At 45.2% G+C, this 20,643-nt stretch overlaps 1 long non-coding RNA gene across 1 annotated transcript; it reads left to right on the top strand.

Moving 5' to 3' along the window:
- The first annotated feature begins 15,753 nt into the window (after positions 1–15,753).
- On the top strand, positions 15,754–17,836 carry LOC133780668 (uncharacterized). The gene is made up of 3 exons (XR_009869497.1): positions 15,754–16,452; positions 17,439–17,520; positions 17,622–17,836. It is a non-coding gene; the product is annotated as an uncharacterized LOC133780668 (long non-coding RNA).
- Positions 17,837–20,643: the final 2,807 nt, after the last annotated feature.

The following is a 20,643-nucleotide window of genomic DNA, read 5'->3' on the forward strand; positions in this document are numbered from 1 at the left end:
CTCTATTGATTATCATAATTACTTAGCGTAACTCTACGCCGACAGTTAAAACCTATAGGCATAGAAACCAATGCCGATAGTGAATAACTGTCATCGTTGCTTTTGAATGTCGCTATTAACCCTAATACCGACAGTTAATTCGAGACCAATGTCGACAATTAAAAACTGTTGTAGTTGACCCCAACGCCGACAGTTAATATAAGACCAATGCTGACAGTTAAAAGTTGTCGCTATTGACCTCAATGCCGACAATTAATAACATCACAGTTATAAAATATCGCCGAAATTCAGTATTATTATTTTAGACCATAATTGTTTAAACCATTTAGCTTCCACTTCTGTCTAATATACATATATATTTTATTATTATTATTATTATTATTATTATTAAAAGTGATCAAAATTATTTAAACATTTAAGCTTCTACGTTTCTCGTATATATATGTATCTTTTAGTATTATTATTATTGTTATTATAATTAAAAGTTAAAGCCTTGTATTCTCTCTCCAATGAGTTTTGTGCGTCTCTTTCATCTGAAGGCCCATTTGGATCATTGGATTAGACCAAGAGATTGGACAAATTTGTCTAATCCCATGTTTGCACAATTTCTAAGGTAATGTTGGACAGGACAATTACGTCCCACACTCTTTTACTTAGTCCGTTATATAAGGGACTATATTAATTCATCTTTGTAGTGGGTTATTTTAGACCCACGCCATAGAAATTATTTTTTTTATAACTAGGTTTTTTAATATATATATATATATATAATAAGTGATAAAAAATTTAATCTTAAAAATAATAATTTTGTATTTTTTTAAAAATAATAATAAATTTTGTTTGCCATCAAATTATTTTCTATTATAATTGTTTTTTATAACATTTAAATTTGAAATTTGAAAATTAAATTATATATACCATTAAAAATTTTCTTAAAAAAATTTTAATTTTAAGAATTATTATTTTTATATAAAATTATTTAATTTATTAAATATTTTATACTATTTATTTTAATTAAATTATAAATTTATTAAATAAATTATTTTATTTTTTATTTAGTCCTACACTGCATCAAACACAGTATAGTACTATTGACGCACTTCTTCGCCAACAGGAAATTAAGAAAAGAAGAGAAAGGGATTAGTGCTAATGTTGAACCGAAAGATATGAATGATCTTGGAAATGGGATGGTGACACAAAATACGTTTTTGAGTGGTTCAAAGGTTAAAATCATTCTACTCCACTAGTCAGTATTATTGCTGTATACTGGATATTTGATTACAGAGTATTTCTTACAATAAAGAATCCAACCCCTATTAACTCCCAGGGTCTCCATCTTTATAGGAGAAGACACCTGGGAGTTGGTAAGAAGGCCATCCCGTGACCTTCTTACCTATCATATCAACTCTGTGACATTCATGATTAATTCCTAAACCTGACACATAAGTGTGGTCAAATCAATAGGTAAGGGGATAATGGGCCGCACGGCCCAACCCAGTCGTGGGTGTCTGAATACGCACGTTCACGCTGCGTGTCCGAGAAGTCAGGGATATATCAGACACGTGATGTCTGATATATGCACGTTTACCTTGCGTGGTTGACCTTATAAAAGGTCACAGCCTCCAACTCTAGCTCGCATCACGAGCTGGACGCCTCCCTCGACGTGTGCTCTTCAGAGTCCAGGATAAGTCCTTAAGTACATCTTGGTGAACCCTTAGGTTACCTCGAGCTAAGGAGGTAGGATCTTACGATGGCAGCTCCGGCTTTGGGGATGTCCACGAGGTAATCAGGGTTAGGCGTAGCTTAGCTCGCTAATCAGGCCGTGGGAAAATCAGGGCGTACATCTGCCCCCCAAGCCTCTGCTCGTGGTATACGACGTCGTATAAAGCCACAGTAGGGGCTTTTAGGCTTCCCCATGAACTCCACATTCCACGTTTTACGCAGGCGCCTGATACGTGGAACGTCTTCCGAGAACCGCATTTAATGGCCTAGCCTATGCCCAGCCGTCGTTTCGTATTTCGAGTGGAGGGCCTTGGATCCCACCCCTAGGCCATCCAACGGCCCTTTTTACGTGACCCTTCGCGTATATAAACGGGGTGGCCACCCTACGCATGGGCCACCCTTTCATTTGAAATTTCTCAGAAACTCTCTCCTTCTTCTTTCTTCATCTCAGAAGAAAAACCCTCTCCTTTCCGACTGTCATTCAGCATTCAAGAAGCTCAGGCGTGAGGACTCCTTCAAAGCCTTGGAAACAAACGCTCCGACGAAGCTCCCACCTAGGCGACACCTTCATCCACCTTCCAGCCAAACACTCTGTAAGTCCTCCTGACTATGCATGTTTTGAAAATATTTTTCACTGTAGCTTAGGTAAATATTTACTGTAGCCGCATGCAAGGGTATACTAGTTTTTGTGGGTATGAAGGGTGAAAGCCTTATAGGTTAGGGTATTTTTGCTGTAGGAAATCATTTAGGAACATGGTTTACAGGATGCATTTTCTGGGGAAAATTTCTGGGCAGGATTTTTGGTACATTTTGGGTGCAAAACCGGGTAGCTTAGGGGACACGCTTCACAGGCGGTTTTGCCCTCCTTGCCTACTGAAACTTTCCTTCCAAGGAAAATTCTATCCTGACCCTCCTGATACACGAATTCCGAGTAATCTGGGATCTGTTGGGAGCATAGGCGCGTGTTCATAGAACCGCGTGGTCTCACTCTCAACGGGCTGGGCTTACCTCAGCTCGTGCAAAGAACACTTCTTTTGATTCTTCCTTATCAGGTCGCCTTTTTCTAAAACTTCTTTTTGTTCGCCAGGTGACCAGATGGCACCGAAGAAGAATGCTTCACAGAGGACCGCTGGCAGCTCGGCCTACCGATAAGACAAAGGGAAGGCGGTGATGGCGGAATCCCCGATCCCCAACTTCGGGCCCGCGGTGGAGCAGGAGGTCGAGGTGGCCCCTGACGCTTTCTTTGAGGTAGAGAGGATCGTCTCAAAGATTACCGACCAGGCGAAGGTCAAAAAAATTTTCCTCTCCCACAACATCGGGCTGGGGAGAGCATCAATGGTTGCCTGGCCTCCCTTAGAGGGCGAGCGGAGCTGCACGCCGCTCGACGAGTCGTTCGCGGCCTGGAGCGGTGAACATTTTAAGGCGGGGGCCTTCCTCCCGTTGGATCAGTATTTCGCTGACTTCCTCAATTTCGTGAGGTTGGCCCCATTCCAGCTCCCCCCCAACTCTTATCGGTTGTTGGCGGGGTTGAGATATTTATTTTTGAAGCATGAGTGGGAGGTCCCCACTCCTGCGGATATTTTGTACTACTTCTGCCTCAAGGCCAGCCCGGATCAGCGGGGGCAAGGCGACGAGTTTTACTACTTAACCCGATTCCCCAACACGGCTGCGGTCATCGAGCTGCCCAGCCACCCCAATGAATTCAAAGATCAATTCTTTATGTCGATGGGGTTCAGGAACTGCGAGCTCCATTACTTCAATCATCCTAGTAAGTGTTTTTCAACCTTAGCTCGTAAGTTAAGTATCATATAGCTCCTCTTGTATCCCTTTCTGATTTAGATTAATCCTGCAGCTATCTTCGTGAGGACAGAGAAAAGGATTACCGCGTGCTCGTAATAGACGAGACGATGGTGGCCTGCAAGTTGATTTTCCCAAATCAGACTTTGAACCTAAGGAGGCCCCGGGGGCTTCCCCCAGCTCGCGACACCAGACCCATCATCGTAGAGGAGGTCGCGGGAAATGAAGATGAGGAGGACGAGGTTCCCCTCGTGAGGAACAAGAAGCGAGCGTTGGAGGTCGCCCAAACAGCGGGCGAGGAGAGGATCCAGTCCGGAGCAGCCGCGGGTCCTTCTGGCCAAGGTAACCCTTACTTGTTTAGGAGTTTAGATAAGGCCACAGCAGACCCCCGGCTAGGTAGGTTCAATCCTAGGCAGCTCGTCCATCGTCACCGAAGTGATCCGGACCTGAACACAACCCTGCTCCACTGTGTCGACCAGCTTCTGTTGGGCTACCAAGATAGCCGGCCTAGGGGTACCGTAGTAGTAGAAAACACCCTAGCCTTTAGGTCAATCCTATTCGAGGAGTATGGGACCAATCTTCGGTCATGGCCATCACTCCTGAGGGGTGCCGTAGCTCCGGGGCTTAGGCAATATGTAGAAGAATCTAGCCCTGAATCAGCCTCGGACCCAGAACTTGTGCCAGCTCGGGAAGTAATTGACTTAGATTCTTCTTCTAGCCCGGGGGGTAGGATTCCCTTTAGTATGCATATACTTGAATTTCTCTTTTTTCCCCCTTTGTTTTTGTTTCTGTATGATTGCCAACTCTTGTACTAACCATGTCTTTGTTTTGACAGAAGAGATGTCTCAGCCCGAGGAGAGCCTGCGAGGTGCGTTCGCCGGGGGGAACCCCTCAGCCGGGGCCGCTGGGCCAAGAATGAAGAGGCTCCGGACGTCCAAGCACGCCGCCGGGACCCCCACCAAGTCTCCTGCAAAGGAGAAGGAGCAACCCCCAGCTGCCCAGGTCATGGGAGTGGTTCCTCCTACAGGGGGAAGCAACATGCCCCCGCCTCCTCTGCGAGCTCCGGCCCTCATCCAGGACGTTGGGGCGGAGCCCGGGGCTTCGGCGATTGTACCTTCCGAGGTACACATCCCAGTCAATCCCCAGGACCTGGAGAAGATTCCAGAGGCCTTCCGGGGAGCGATGTATGAGTCGGCGAACTACGCCGTCAGCCACATATACAAGTTCAACGAGAAGGAGCTCAGGGCCATCGAGACAATGAGCCCGGTGGGCGTGATGGAGTCTTCAATGGGTATGACCCTAACGGTAAGCTGACTTTACCCTTTCATGACTTTTTGTTATCATGCCTTGCCCTGTGTTTCTTTTCTCCCTTCTCTTTTTTTTTATGGCAATAGTCCCTCATCTCTTGCAGGGCGTCGTTGCCCTTCATCGGAGCATCGCCAAGGCCAAGGTTCAGCTCGAGGAGATGAAGAGCGAGCACCAAACTTCTTTGCAGGCGACTAAGGATGCCTTGGCGGTCTCGCAGGGCGAGTTGGAGAAAACCCGCCCAAAGGTCCAAGAGCTCGAGGTCGCCCTCGCCATCGCGTGGACAGACCTAGATGCCGCGAAGGCTAAGGCCAAGGCCGCCCTGGAGGTCGAGCGGACAACTTCGGAAAAGGCCTTGGAAGACCTATTCTACCATTGCTGGACCTACAATCCAGCCGCTGACTTCTCCTTCCTGTCAGCGAGCCTCTGGGAGCGCTTGCTGGTGAAGTTCCAAGCTCGCCTCGATAAAGAAGCGCCCTCCGAGGCCGGGGAAGGCTCTGGCGCAGCTGAGCAAGGCGAGACGGCGACCTCCAAGGGGCCACCTGGCAGAGCTTAGGGCGCTCTTCTCTCGTGCCCTTTCTTTCAATATTCTTAATTTATTTTTTTTTGTGTAACTTTTGCATGAGGTTCTTTCACCTCGAGACAATTTAACTCAATTTTATTTTTAATTGATTCACTCCTTTGCCCCTACGCATTTTGGTTACAATTTTTGAAAAACTTAGTTCGTGTTAATCTTTATCCATATCTCGAGCTCTTTAGGAAGAACAACGATCAACAGATTTAAATCAACCTCTATGTTTTATGACCCGGTTATATCCAGGAACTTAATTTGAAAACTTAGTTCGCGTTAATCTTTATCCATATCTCGAGATCTTTAGGAAGAACAACGATCAATAGATTTAAATCAACTTCTAAGTTTTATGACCCGGTTATATCCAGGAACTTAATTTGAAAACTTAGTTCGCGTTAATCTTTATCCATATCTCGAACTCTTTAGGAAGAACAACGATCAATAGATTTAAATCAACTTCTAAGTTTTATGACCCGGTTATATCCAGGAACTTAATTTGAAAACTTAGTTCGCATTAATCTTTATCCTTATCTCGAGCTCTTTAGGAAGAACAACGATCAATAGATTTAAATCAACTTCTAAGTTTTATGACCCGGTTATATCCAGGAACTTCATTTGAAAACTTAGTTCGCGTTAATCTTTATCCATATCTCGAGCTCTTTAGGAAGAACAACGATCAATAGATTTAAATCAACTTCTAAGTTTCATGACCCGGTTATATCCAGGAACTTAATTTGAAAACTTAGTTCGCGTTAATCTTTATCCATATCTCGAGCTCTTTAGGAAGAACAACGATCAATAGATTTAAATCAACTTCTAAGTTTTTTGACCTGGTTATATCCAGGATAGGACTTAGTTAGCGTTAATCCTTATCAATATCTCGCATTTTTTAAGAAAAACAACGGTCAATCGATATGAATAAACTTCTAAGTCATTAAGGAGACCTGGTTATATCCAGGTACCATATGCCCCCCAAGTAACTAGGAAAGGGTCTTTCGTGGTTACTTTAGATTACACTTGAAAACATGTACAAATATAAACAACAAGCTGATTCTTATTGCTTAATACATAAAAAATGGCCTTCCAGGCCTTACAAGTGAATCATTGATAATATTTCTTTAAATGGATGGCGTTCCAAGTCCGCGGGACTGCCCCTCCATCAAGCCGAGCTAACTTATAAGTTCCCTCTTTAATGACTTCGATGACCTGATACGGTCCCTCCCAGTTCGGTCCCAAGACTCCATCTTTGGGATCCTTACCGGCTAAGAAACTCTCCTTAGGACCAGGTCGCCAATGCTAAAGGCGCGCTTTTTGACTTTGGAGTTGAAAAAGCGAGTGATTTTCTGCTGATAATGGGCGAGCTGGAGTTGCGAATCTTCTCGCCCTTCATCAACTAGGTCAAGGGAAGTGCACAGTAGCTTGTGGTTGCGGTCCTGGTCATAAGACTGGACCCTATGCGAAAGCACCTTAATTTCCACAGGGAGGACTGCCTCACTCCCAAAGGTCAAGGAAAAAGGAGTATGACCCGTAGGAGTCCGATGCGAGGTCCGGTATGCCCATAGGACCTGGGGGAGCTATTTTGGCCAGACTCCCTTCGCTTCATCTAATCTCTTCTTGAGGCTCGCCTTTACAGTTTTGTTAACAGCCTCGACCTGGCCATTCGCCTGGGGATAAGCCACGGAGGAGAAAATTTTCACAATTCCGTACCTTTCACAAAACTCGGTGAACTGATCGCTGTCGAACTGAGTGCCATTATCGGAAATGATCATCTTGGGCAGGCCGAATCGACAGATAATGCTTTTAACCACGAAGTCAAGCACTTTTTTGGACGTTATCGTCGCCAAAGGTTCTGCCTCAGCCCACTTCGTAAAGTAGTCGATGGCTACCATGGCATAATGGACCCCGCCTTTTCCGGTAGGGAGGGCGCCAACCAAATCTATCCCCCAAACTGCAAACGGCCAAGGGGATGAGATCATCTTCAGCTCGACTGGAGGAGCTCGGGCAACTACGGCGAATCGCTGGCACTTGTCGCACTTCTTTACGTATGAGATCGAGTCTTTGGACAGAGTTGGCCAGTAATACCCTTGCCTCAGGACCTTTAAGGCCAAGCTCTGGCCCCCAGTGTGGTGTCCACAAAATCCCTCATGCACCTCTTGCAGGATGGCCCTTGCTTCGCCTGGAAGAACACATCGGAGGAGAGGTAGGGAGTGCCCACGTCGGTACAACACCCCATCTAGTACCGTGTACCTAGAAGCTTGATACAGGACTCGTCGTGCATCATTACGTCCTTCAGGCAGCTTTCCCTCGATGAGATACTCAAGGATGGGGGTCATCCAGGTCGGCTTGGCGTCGATCATCTCGACCTCCGTCCTGACTACTTCTATACTTGGTTTCTCCAAGAATTCTATTAGCACTAACCCCAAGGTCTCCGTCTTCCCAGAGGTGGCGAGCTTGGCAAGAGCATCTGCGTTAGCGTTCTGCTCCCGAGATATCTGTTCGATCGAGCCTCGTTCAAATGCGGACAGCTCGACTTTTACCTTCGCTAGGTAAGCAGCCATTTGGGGTCCCCGTGCTTGATATTTTCCTAGAACCTGGTTTACCACGAGCTGGGAGTCACTGAAGCACTGGACAGAGATCGCCTTCAACTCCTGGGCTATCCTCAGCCCTGCCAGCAAGGCTTCGTATTCGGCCTCGTTGTTGGAGGCCTTGAATCCGAATCTCAGCGCCAAGTGGAATCTATGTCCCTCTGGGGATATCAAAATGATTCCAGCTCTGAAGCCGTTCTCGTTGAACGAACCATCCAAGAAGATCCTCCACGACGCCTGGCACGAGGTGACCTGGGGTGAGTCTTCTGCAGGATCATCTTGGAATCCTGTGCACTCTGCTACAAAATCGGCCAGGGCCTTACTTTTTATAGCAATTCGCGAAGTGTACACAATCTCGAACTGTTTGAGTTCGATTGCCCATTTTAACAAACATCCCGATGCTTCAGGTTTTTGCAAAACCTGCCTTAAAGGCTGATCGGTCATGACGTGTATCGAGTGGGACTGGAAGTACGACTTGAGCTTTCGCGAGGCCGTGATAAGGCAAAATGCCAATTTCTCCATCAACGGGTACTGGGATTCAGCCCCGAGAAGTCTCTTGCTGATGTAGTAGACTGGTCTCTGAACGCGGTCTTCTTCCTGTACTAATACGGCACTAGCTGCATCTTCCGTGACAACTTGGTAGAGAAATAGAGGCTCTCCTGCTTTGGGTTTGGATAACACGGGCCGCTCGGCCAGATGTACCTTCAGGTCGAGGAAAGTGCTTTCGCATTCTTCTGTCCATTCGAACTTCTTGTTTCCTCGGAGTAGGTTGTAGAATGGCAAGCATTTATCGGTGGACTTCGAAATAAATCGGTTTAGGGCTGCCACCCTTCTTGTTAGGCTTTGGACATCCTTGCGCGACCTGGGTGAGGGAAGCTCGGGCAATGATCTGATCTTGTCGGGGTTTGCCTCGATTCCTCGAGTATTGACTATGAACCCCAGGAACTTCCCTGATGCAACTCCAAAAGCGTACTTCTGTGGATTAAGCCTCATGCCATATTCCCGTAGTATCTTAAAACATTCTTCCATGTCGGAAACATGGTTATCGATAGTCTTTGACTTGACTAGCATGTCATCAACATACACTTCCATGTGTTTTTTTGATCTGGCTTGCGAACATTCTGTTTATTAACCTTTGGTAGGTAGCTCCGGCGTTCTTCAGCCCGAACGGCATGACCTTGTAACAATAAACGTTAGTCAGGGTCATGAAGCTGGTGTGCTCCTGGTCCGCCGGGTTCTTGGCGATCAGATTGTAGCCTGAGTACACGTCCGTAAAGGACATGAGCTCGTGCCCTGCCGTGGCATCCACCAACTGGTCGATCCTTGGCAATGGAAAACAATCCTTGGGGCAGGCTTTATTCAGGTCGGAGAAGTCGATGCAGGTCCGCCACTTCCCATTAGGCTTTGGAACTAGCACGGGGTTGGCGACCCAGATCGGAAACTTGGCTTCACGGATAAAGCCGCATTTCTTGAGCCGGGCTACTTCTTCTTCTAGGGCTTCAGCCCGGGTTGTTCCTAGTCGTCTTTGCTTTTGGGACTTTGCCGGAACGCTTTTATCCAGATGAAGCATGTGCATGATGACACTCGGGCTAATCCCCACCATATCCTCATGTGACCATGCAAATACGTCCAGGTTATCCTGCAGAAACCTAGTCAGCTCCGCCTTCCTCTTGCTACAGAGGTTTTTCTCGAGTTTGACCTCCGAGAAGGGTTCTGCGGATCGATATTCACTTCCTCGAGCTCCTCAATAGCCTGGAGCTCGGATCTGTCTTCGCCTACTCGGGGGTCAATATCCTCACCTAAGACGGTATTTTCCCCCTTGGTGTTTTGAGGTTTTTCAATCTCAGGATCAGCTAAGGGTTCCTGGGATTCCTCTTCACCACCTTGAATGGCCATTGCCAGCTGCCCGGGTTTAGATTTTCCCCTCATGGAAATGCTGTAGCATTCCTTGGCAGCGAGCTGATCGCCATGGATAGGGCATATTCTCGTGGAAGTAGGGAATTTCATCGCGAGGTGGCGAATGAAAGTGACGGGCTCAAATACTATGAGTGTAGGTCGTCCCAAAATTGCGTTGTATGTGGCGGAGCAGTCAATGACCACAAACTCGAGGAGTTTGGAGACTGTCCGAGATCCTTCTCCTAGGGTGATCACCAACTCGATCGTCCCTATTGCTGCTGATCCTTCTCCCGAAAAACCATACAGCATCATGGAGGTCGCCTTTAGCTCGGCGACAGTCAAACCCATCTTCTCCAACATGGACCGGAATAGGAGGTTCACTGAGCTCCCATTGTCGATCAGCACCCTCCTCACTCTCCGATTGGCGAGTTGAACTGCTACGACCAGAGGTTCATTGTGCGGGAACTGGACATGGCCTGCATCTTCCTCCGTAAAAATGATCAGTTATCTCTCCAACCGCTGCTGTTTTGACTGACGCTGCTCCAGGACGAACTTTACTCCGTTATGAGCCTTTAGTTTGTTCACGTATCTCTTCTGGGCGCCCCTGCTCGTGTCGGCCATGTGCGGACCTCCCGAGATGGTGGATATCTCCCCTCCAATCACGGGAGGAGGGACGTCCTAATCTACCCGAGATCCGGGCTGACTGGCCGGGACTTCTGGAGCAGGTTGACTTGTTGGAACCCTGTTCCGCGCGTATTGAGCCAAGGGGCCCGCTCGAATGAGAGTCTCGATCTCATCTTTTAGATGCCTATAATCGTCGGTATTGTGGCCAACATCGTTATGAAAACGGCAAAACTTGGAGGTGTCTCTCTTCCCCTTGTGGTGCTTTAATGGCTCCGGCCTCTTCCAGGGGACTCGAGTAGAGTTAGCTAAGAAGATGTTCTCCCTAGACTGGGTGAGCTCTGTATAAGTCGCAAAGACGGGCTTAAACTTATCTACGGACTTATTCTTCTTTTGGCCGTGCTGACTGCCCTCGCCATTTCCCTTTCTTTTACCTCCACCGGGCTGGTTGTTCTGAGTGATGTTTTGGGTTGCTGCCACGACCTCCGTCCCCTACTCCAGCGAGCTGATCAGGGACCTGGCTGGTTCCTGCAGCTGAGGCTTCGGCTTCCTCCAAGTTGATCCATTCCTGGGCCCTATTAAGGAATTTTTTAACCGAGCTAACTCCCTTCATTTGTATATCTTTCCAGAGCCCTCCTCCGACGAGGATTCCCGTTCTCATGGCCATGAGTTTGGAGCTGTCATCCGCGTCTCTGGCCCTAGCAGCGACGTTCGCAAATCTGCTCAGGTAAGCCTTCAGAGTTTCGCCGGGCTGCTGCCTCACGTTAGCCAGAGAGTTGGCCGTGACGCGGGCAGCCTAGGAGGCTCGGAATGCCCTCTTGAAATCAGCTGAGAAAGTTTTCCAGGAGCTGATTGACTGTCTTTTACCTTGCTTGAACCACTGCCTAGCTGGTCCAGTCAGCGTGGAAGGAAAGATTAAACACCTCAGCTCGGGGCCAATGTTGTGGGCCATCATTAGGGTGTTGCACATCCCCAGATGGTCCGATGGGTCTTCGTCCCCATTGAACTTTGACCAGTGCGGCATACAGAAACCTGGTGGGTACGCCGTTGCTGCTATGCTAGGGGCGAAGAGCTCCATCTCATCCCCAGAATCATATTCATCTTTCTCTTTCTCCGATAGGAGCTTCCTCATTAACTCATGCATCTGAGCCAGGCACTCGAGGGTTTGGTCCTGATGTCCTTGGTTATTCTGGGGCGGTTCAACAGGTCTGGATCCATTGTATATATTTGGTGGGTTATTGCCCCTCCTATCTTGAGATAGGTTATTTGGGGCATTCCCTCCGTTATGTACTTCGGACAGGCCCCCCCCTGAGCGAGCATGGCTATCTCCTCCTACCTGCTCTCCTCTGTGAGAGTTAAGGCGGTCTCTCAGGTCGCCCCCCTGAGTGGCTTGTGGGCTTTGCGCTGAACTTAGGCGCTGACGCAGGTCCCCGCCAGAAAGATCGCTCCGACGACTGCTGGTCCAGTAGATCCTGCTAGAGAGGCTTGGAGCTTGCCTTTGGAGCTGAGGGCCTGGGATTTCCCTTGGCGCCCTGCTACGGCGGGAAGGTCTAGCTGATGGCGGGTTTCTCCTGCTACTCCCATAGGCTGGGATATCTCGAACGGGCCGAGGAGGAGATGGATATCTGATTGGAGACGGGGGATGCCTGATTGGAGAGGCGATCCTGGTCCCGTCAGGTCGGATCAAGTTCAGTGGGGGCATTTCGGCCCTGCCAACCTGCTGGTCCTGCGCTTGGCGATCTGGATGAGGCGCAGGACGGTTGTTGGTGACGGGCTGATGCTGCGAGTCCTCTCCGGATCTCGTTCGGGAATTTCCTCGAGCTCCCCTGGACGCTCTCGAGGATGGTTGGGAGCTAGGAGTCGACGTCCTGACCAAACGGCTGTACTGCTGTTGTCTGGCTCTAGGCACTCCTTCGAAGTTTGCCTCTCGATGGTGTGATGAAGGGGTAGAGTTGGCTGTCGGAAGTCTGTCCGAGCGGCTATGCCTGGGCCGGTTACCCCGGCGAGACTTAGGAGCCTCGCCTTGCCTCTCTACGACGTTAGCGTTGGTTGTGAGAGGGGGTAGTCGGGCCATCACATCCTTGATCTGATGGTTAGCTATTGCTAGCTGGCTCCTCAACTGAGCGTTCTCCATCTCCACCGCAGTGTAATAACACGGGTTTGGATTAGGTGGCCGGGGTGCCGAACTTCCGGTGTCATCTTGGCCCGCCGGCGGCTTTCCTGGCCGCTGCTGGGCTTTAGGAACTTGTTCACTAGGGGTGGCAGTATGATGAGCCTCCTGCCCATCATGCGTTTCTACCTCGTTACCGTGCCTGGATCGAGTAGTCACCATAGTTGGATGTTTGCGACAGCACTAATCGAACTTTCTCTCAATGAAAGCACCAAACTGTTGACGCAGTTCTTCGCCAACAGGAAATTAAGAAAAGAAGAGAATGGGATTAGTGCTAATGTTGAACCGAAACATATGAATGATCTTGGAAATGGGATGGTGACACAAAGTACGTTTTTGAGTGGTTCAAAGGTTAAAATCCTTCTACTCCACTAGTGAGTATTATTGCTGTATACTGGATATTTTGATTACAGGGTATTTCTTACAATAAAGAATCCAACCCCTATTAACTCCCAGTGTAACGACCCAAATTTGCTAATAAGGCTTAAGGGCCTTGGTTAGTGTGCTTGGAGGGCATAATGGGAAGTATGTGTGAATTTAATGATTAAGATGCATGATTATGATTTTAAAGCATGTTATATGACTATTTGAGTATTTACGATGCATGACCATGTGTATTATGGTATGTGATAATTTTAGCCCGTTGAGGGCATAAATGTGATAATTATGTTATGTGATATGTCCCACGTGGGTGTGGTGATATCAATGTGATGCACGTGCCGAGACGGTCCTAGAGAGCTAGATAACTCAAATTCACAACCGGATTTTATACCCGGCTCGGGAGGAGTCTAGGGGTGCTTTGGGGATTTTGTAAATTAGTTCTTGAGAGATAATGGTAACTTGTGTAACTGTTAGTAACCATAGAGAGTAATAGGTTTTGTTGGAGAAGTGGTAGAATTGTAATGTAAGTAAAAGGACAAGTGTGCCCTTGAGGTTTAGTTAGGAAGGGGTATTAGTGGGGGGATAAGGTGGTCTTTTGGCAGTGGTTTAGATGGCTTTGGCTGAGGGAAATGGATATACACGATTCTTTTATACTAAGTGTAACTGAAATTAAGATTTGGAAGGCTAGAGAAATCAAGACGGGAAAAGGGAAAATTGAGAACCTAGAAGGCAAGTGAAAGAGGAGTGGAGCTGTGTTCTTTGAGGCTAGTAAAGGGTTTAAGGGTGTGGAATCAAACACAGATCAAGGTTTACACTGAGGTAAGGATTTAGTCCCTGTTTTGTTAAGTTCTGAGTTTGATTTTGGAAGGAATTGAAAGATAGCCATGGCTTGTTTTGCATGGGAATTCAGCTGGTTTGTCAAGGGGGAAATTCAGTTTAAAGCTTGGATTAGAGGAAGCTCAAGTTGAAATTCTGATTGAGGTAAGGGTATTAAACATGTTTGAAATCTCATAACTGTTATGGTTTAAGAATCTAAAGGTCTGGTTTGCACTTTTCTCAAGTTTTGGTTTAAGGGTTTGAATATGAAATTTAAGTATGAATTATGTGAGTGGTTGTGTAATTGAGCTAGATTATGGTGTCTATAGGTTGTTGAATGATCTATTTGGGGTTTTGAATTGGTTTTGGGGCTTAGGTATGAGTTTGGGGTGATTTGGAGTGGTTTGGATTCGAGAAAAACGTAGGAGAAAACCCAGAAATCTGGGTTCGCGAAGGAGCGTCGCGGCCCTGTTCTTAGGCGCCGCAGTGCGAGGCTGATTCTGGGCGGAGCAAGCTCTCTGACTTGCTAGGCATCGCAGCCCTATAGGGCAGCGCCGCGGCCCTGTTCTTGGGCGTCGCGGCGCGAGGCTAATTCTGGGCAGAGCAAGCTCTCTGACTTGTTGGGCGTCGCAGCCCTATAGGGCAGCACCGCGGCGCTAGGCCAATTTCAGAACATGGAATTTTGCAATTTCGAGCCTTTGCTCTGAGGGTTCGGGGGATGTCTTCGATGCATTGTTTTAGGGATTTGGGGGTTCCGAGAGTGTGGGATTGGTTCCGGGAAGTAGTTTTGGATTGGTTAGTGATAAAGGATGTTTCATTTGTGTTGTGACTAGGTCTTTGGAGAGGCTCGGGGTAGAGGACCGTGCTCGCGGCTTTGGGGCATTGGAAGCTCGGGATACAGGTGAGAAAACTGCACCCGACTATGTGTTGTGATGGGACTAAGTGTTCCCGAGAACTGTTTCGTGTCAATGATGGTATTACGCCATGGGACATGTAAAAGAGGCCTAGGAGTGCTGTACATAGTATTTGCGCACAGGGCACGGCTTGGCCACTGGTAGCCGAGAATATTCACTGAGCTCGGCTTAATTAGGCCGGAGTCAGTGGGATAACGGAGGGAGCAGCCTGAGAGCGCTAGCCCTAGTTATCATTTGTGCTGTGATATGAGAAATGAATTGATGAGCTTAATATGTTGAATACTTGGTTATGCTGAATGATTACATGTTTGAGAACTTATGATGCAATGTGAATTATGGATTTGTCTGTTGGTTGCTTATGCTCTGTTGTTGTGTTTTCTTGCTGGGCCTTGGCTTACGGGTGCTACGTGGTGCAGGTAAAGGCAAAGGCAAGCTGGACCAAGCCTGAGGTGGAGAGCTCCGAGGTGGAATGTACATAGCCAGCGGTTCAACCGCCACAGTCGAGGAGTGGACCAGGACAAGGATCACCTAACTGCTTGATTTGCCTTAGTATGGCCGGTTGTTGTATATAAACCTTGTGTCTTTTGTAAATGGCCTTTGAACTTAATATTTTTGGGATCCCATGTACAGATGATGTTTTTGAATGAAAATGTGGCTTTTGAGACCAAAACGTTTTTAACCCTATTTCCTTTATAGTTTCAATAACACGATTTCATTTAAATGACTTGATTAGCAAGTCTGGCACTTTATAAACACACAGTGTAACGGTCTTGGCTATCCAGGGCGTTACACCCAGGGTCTCCATCTTTATAGGAGAAGGCACCTGGGAGTTGGTAAGAAGGCCATCCCGTGACCTTCTTACCTATCATATCAACTCTGTGACATTCATGATTAATTCCTAAACCTGACACATAAGTGTGGTCAAATCAATAGGTAAGTGGATAATGGGCCGCACGGCCCAACCCAGTCGTGGGTGTCTGAATACGCACGTTCACGCTGCGTGTCTGAGAAGTCAGGGATATATCAGACACGTGATGTCTGATATATGCACGTTTACCTTGCGTGGTTGACTTTATAAAAGGTCACAACCTCCAACTCTAGCTCGCACCACGAGCTGGACGCTTCCCTCGACGTGTGCTCTTCAGAGTCCAGGATAAGTCCTTAAGTACATCTTGGCGAACCCTTAGGTTACCTCGAGCTAAGGAGGTAGGATCTTACGATGGCAGCTCCGGCTTTGGGAATGTCCACGAGGTAATTAGGGTTAGGCGTAGCTCAGCTCGCTAATCAGGCCGTGGGAAAATCAGGGCGTACAAGTACTAAGATAATTTAGTCAAGTCCAGTACAGTCCACTCCTTACTAATAATCCAGTCCAGTCCTGCATTCCAAGTGAGCCCTCAAAACCCAGCCGTCTCCCTCTTTCTTTCTTTCTTTCTTTTTTTTTTCTTTCTTTCTCTTCTCTCTTCTCCTAATACCTATTTTTCTTTCTCTAATCTGCCTCCCTCACTCACCATCTAGGTCGAAGGCAACACACCGCCTGGGTCGAAGGCGGCGCTCCGCCTCACTCTCATCGCCTTGGTCAATGCCGCCTCTCTCTCTCCATCTGGGACTTGCATTTTCTAGCTTTCTTTAAAGCTACAAGAAGAAGTTTGAATCCTACTAATTTTTGGACTAGCAGTAAGTATTTTTTATTCTCTAGCTCTTCTTTTCCCTAATAATTTACTTATTATTAATATTTCATAAAACTTTACTATTTTTGCTCTTCTTTCCGAAATGATAAGTGATCCTTTGATGATTAGAGTTTGTACATATAATAGGTATTTTATGTTTTTGATGAAAAGAAAAATGATGCCATTTAAGGAGTTTGTTCATACCAAGAAGATTGATTGTAAATATATTACTCAGTTAGCATATATATTATCGGCTAATTTTATTAATTTTATAGAATAAATTACAAGTCTATGGAGGGTGTCAATGTAATGTTTACATATCTCAGGGGTGTCGCAGTAAACTTGTTTTGCATGACTCTTTTTGCCTCTACTAGGAAATCTTTTATGTTGAAAAATCTATGGGGCAGTAACTATTTATCATATGCATATTTAAGTCTTCGGTTATTTCTCTAAATTAGTCTAGTCTGTCCTTGCAGATATATCCAAGATATGGTGGATAAATCTCAATTCTGTTATGAGAAAATGAAACAGTAAACTTACTATTCTACAAATTTTGCCATTGCCACAAATTTAGCATAGTGTTCATGTAGGCAGAATCTCTTGTAATGATAGGCGATATGTTATTATAAAATGAGTCTTATTTTTATATATAACTGTATTATGTCAGGCATATTGACACCCATCAATTAAAAACACCATTTTTTTTCTTCTATTTTTATTTAAATATCTGCATACAAAACCTATTGGCAACAGTTTGATAAAAGATGCTGCTGTCAATCGATGCATATTTTTCTCAGCCTGCGAAAGCACATATCTAAATGTGTGTGTATGTATGATATCACCAGTTCCCTCGTAGTTTGTCAAATATCTTATATGAAGTTTGAAACATATACGCTTGATACTTAATTAAAATGACTTGTTGCGCTTTGTTAACATCTTCCCAAGTAAAAATAAGAGTCTCCACTTTTCATTAATTATTTTCTTTGGTTGCAGGTACTTTGATTACCTTTTCTACATTGATTTTGAGGCATCTATGGCAGAACCACGTGCACAGAGTGCTTTAGAGCAGTTGCAGGTTTTCTGCTCCCCTGTTCTTTTTATATTATTCTTTAAAAATAATACTTGTATCTAATTATTATGAGATGTATAACCAAATTTTGCAATTTACTTTTGCAGGAACTTGCAACTTATCTTCGGGTACTTGGTTGCTACGCCATGGATACAACTCAATAACCAACTATATCTGCATTTCTCCTCCATGTGCTTAACCTTATCACGTGGGAGGAAGAGAATATGGCCAATCATTTCATGAAGTGGTCTCTGTTCTCATACAAGAAAAAGGATGCCTAGTGTCCACAATTTCAAATCACTCCTCATGCCATTCGAGTCTTTTCGAGGTGAGTTTCTGAATAGAACTTGTTTAAATCATGACATGGTTACGAAATGTGATGCTCTCTTCTATTACTAGTATAAATAAATTAATCATGTGAGTGTTTATGGTTGCATCATAGTGCTCTCAAATGTTAAGCGGTCAATTCTTATCTAATTTAACATTTGTTATAGCTTCAACTAGGCATTTTAGTATTACAGACGCTCATTTTATTGTTTTATACTTAATGCTCAAAAAAATTAACTCATTTGTTTTGCTCCCCGTCACCTGGCAAATCCAGAAGTACGAAGGTATTTTTGCGAGAGTTTCATTATATTTTACTTATTCAGTAAAGTATTTTTTGTAATGTTGAGTGGTAGAAGTATGATTGGCTCTTAATTAAAACATTATTTTTTGGTTTATTAATACTGGACTACTTTTAAGTTAAGCTAAATATATTATAGAATTTGATTTCGTAAAAACAATGAATGAGACAGATATTCCTCACTACTATATACTATATATGGCTTTTTCTTTTTAAAATTCCTTAGTAATTGCTTGCCTTTCTTTTTAATCCATTTCTTAGTAAATATATATCATGTAAATATATATCTTGTCTTTGTCTGTCGTATGCCGTATGTAGTTGCTAATTATGAACTTAAAAAGGGTATAAAATACAAAAAGAAAAAAAAATTAATATATATATTTATATATATAATCAATGTTTTATTGCATGACTCTAGCTAATATATGGCATTTCATATTAATAATAATACAAATTAATACATATATGAGGTTTATTTCAACCAAAACCAATAATGTATATACATATAAATTTTAATATCAATATATGTATTCATGCCCATATACTTTTCCTATTACTCAATTGATTTGTGTTATTATGTTGTAAAATATACATCTCTATATATTATATGCTGGTTTTTTTTATTTTGTAGCATTGAAATATTTATATAAGATAATTGAACACTAATATTAATTGTCAGAGATGTAGTTGTCAAGCATTTAAAAGTGAACCAAACTTTAAAGTCTCCATGAACCTACATAATATATATGTTGTAAAACCAAACTTTTATGTATATGTATATGATCATTGTTATCCCTAAAAAATATGAGGATGGCGTGGCGAATGAGAATGCGACACGTGACATCACAAATTAGGGAAAAACGACGAAGTATTGAGAAAAGACCGACGAGCAAAAAAGATAGGTCCAGGACCTATAGGGAAATCAACCAAGCCTAAACCCCTAGGGGTGGTCGGCCTAACCCCTACCCCAGAGTGGTCAAACCTAGTGTGTCTAAGAGCCCCTAGGAGTGGTCAGCCTGACCCCTACCCCAGGGGTGGTTGGCCCTAGTATGCCCAAGGACCCGTAGGGGTGGTCAGCCTGACCCCAACCCCTAGGGTGGTCGGCCTGACATGCTCAGGAACCACATGGGTGGTCGACCCACCCCATTCTTCATAGGGTGGTCGGCCTAAACTCCCAAGTACACTTTACTGAGAAATACTCATTCTCATTCAAACTGAAATCAACAAGCCTAGCACTCAGAGGATCAACAGGTCCAGCACCCAAAAGGTCACAGGCCTAGCACCCATGCTCGGGTCATCGGGCCTAACACCTAAGTCCCATATACCAATAGAGAATTAACATCTTTCTAGAGGTTTCTATCGTGCATTATCCACCACGATCTAGAGAAACAACGAAAAGACCCACGACCTCATAATCATGTGGAGGTAGACACGTATCATTACTACTTGATAAACGCGTGTACCAAACCACGATCCTAGTATTACTGGTCATGTAACAAACCTGAGTACTATAAATAAAGGACCCAGGGCTTCATTTAAGGGGATCTCTTTTTCTGGAATTTTGGGAGAAAAATCTTTCTGACGAGTGAACTCATTAGTTCGTACTTGTAATTGTCGAGTAATTCAATACTAAAAGCTAACTAGATTAGGTTATTATTGTTCATCAGAACAGGGCTGAACCACTATAAAAATTTTTGTGTGTTTACTTAAGATAATCGTACTCTGTCTTTTATTCTATTTATTTCATTCAAAAGGTGTCATATACTGTACATACAACCGTTGGCCAATTTCACAGGTCAATATTTTGGTGCTTTCATTGAGAGTACGAAATCAAGAAACACACTTTCATCATTTTTACGATGCCTCTAAAATCCAGTCAAACCAAGAAGGCTGCTCTCAGGGATTCCACCACCCAGGATCCCATAGATCCTGTTAACGAACCTCAGGTGGAGGTTGGAGATCAACCTGATACGAAAAATCTACAAGATGCTCACCAAGAGGAGATGGCACAATTTCTGGCGAGGCAGGAGGCCTTTGATGCAGAAATTTCCCTTTAGAGGGCGACTATGGAACGACAACGATGGGAGATAGTTGAGCAGGTCCAGAGAATGATCCAAAGGGAGCAGGAACCTGATCGGAGACACCAGGAGGCTGCTGTGGCCTTGGAGGTAGCTACTCAGTTAGCCCGAGCTAACGCTGAAGCTGCTGCTCAGGCGGTGATGGAGGCTTAGGCCAAAGCAGCAAGAATGTGAGACAATAGTAACAGTGAGTCCCTGGGGAGGAGTAAGACCCCAAGGACACTCTCAAAACCACTTTCCCAGAGACAAGATGAAGAGGCATAGTCCAAGACTACCTCCTCCATGGCTAAGAAGAATAACACTTCCTCTCGGAGTAGAAGTATTACAAACCTGGAGGCCCCCTCCCAGGGAGACTGACAAAAGACAGGAGGTGAGGGTCAAACATCTGAGAGGCGTGACAGGAATGGAAATGGCCGCTCAAAGTCT

Source organism: Humulus lupulus, chromosome 5 (genome assembly GCF_963169125.1).
Source record: "Humulus lupulus chromosome 5, drHumLupu1.1, whole genome shotgun sequence".
Classification (NCBI taxonomy): Eukaryota; Viridiplantae; Streptophyta; class Magnoliopsida; order Rosales; family Cannabaceae; genus Humulus; species Humulus lupulus.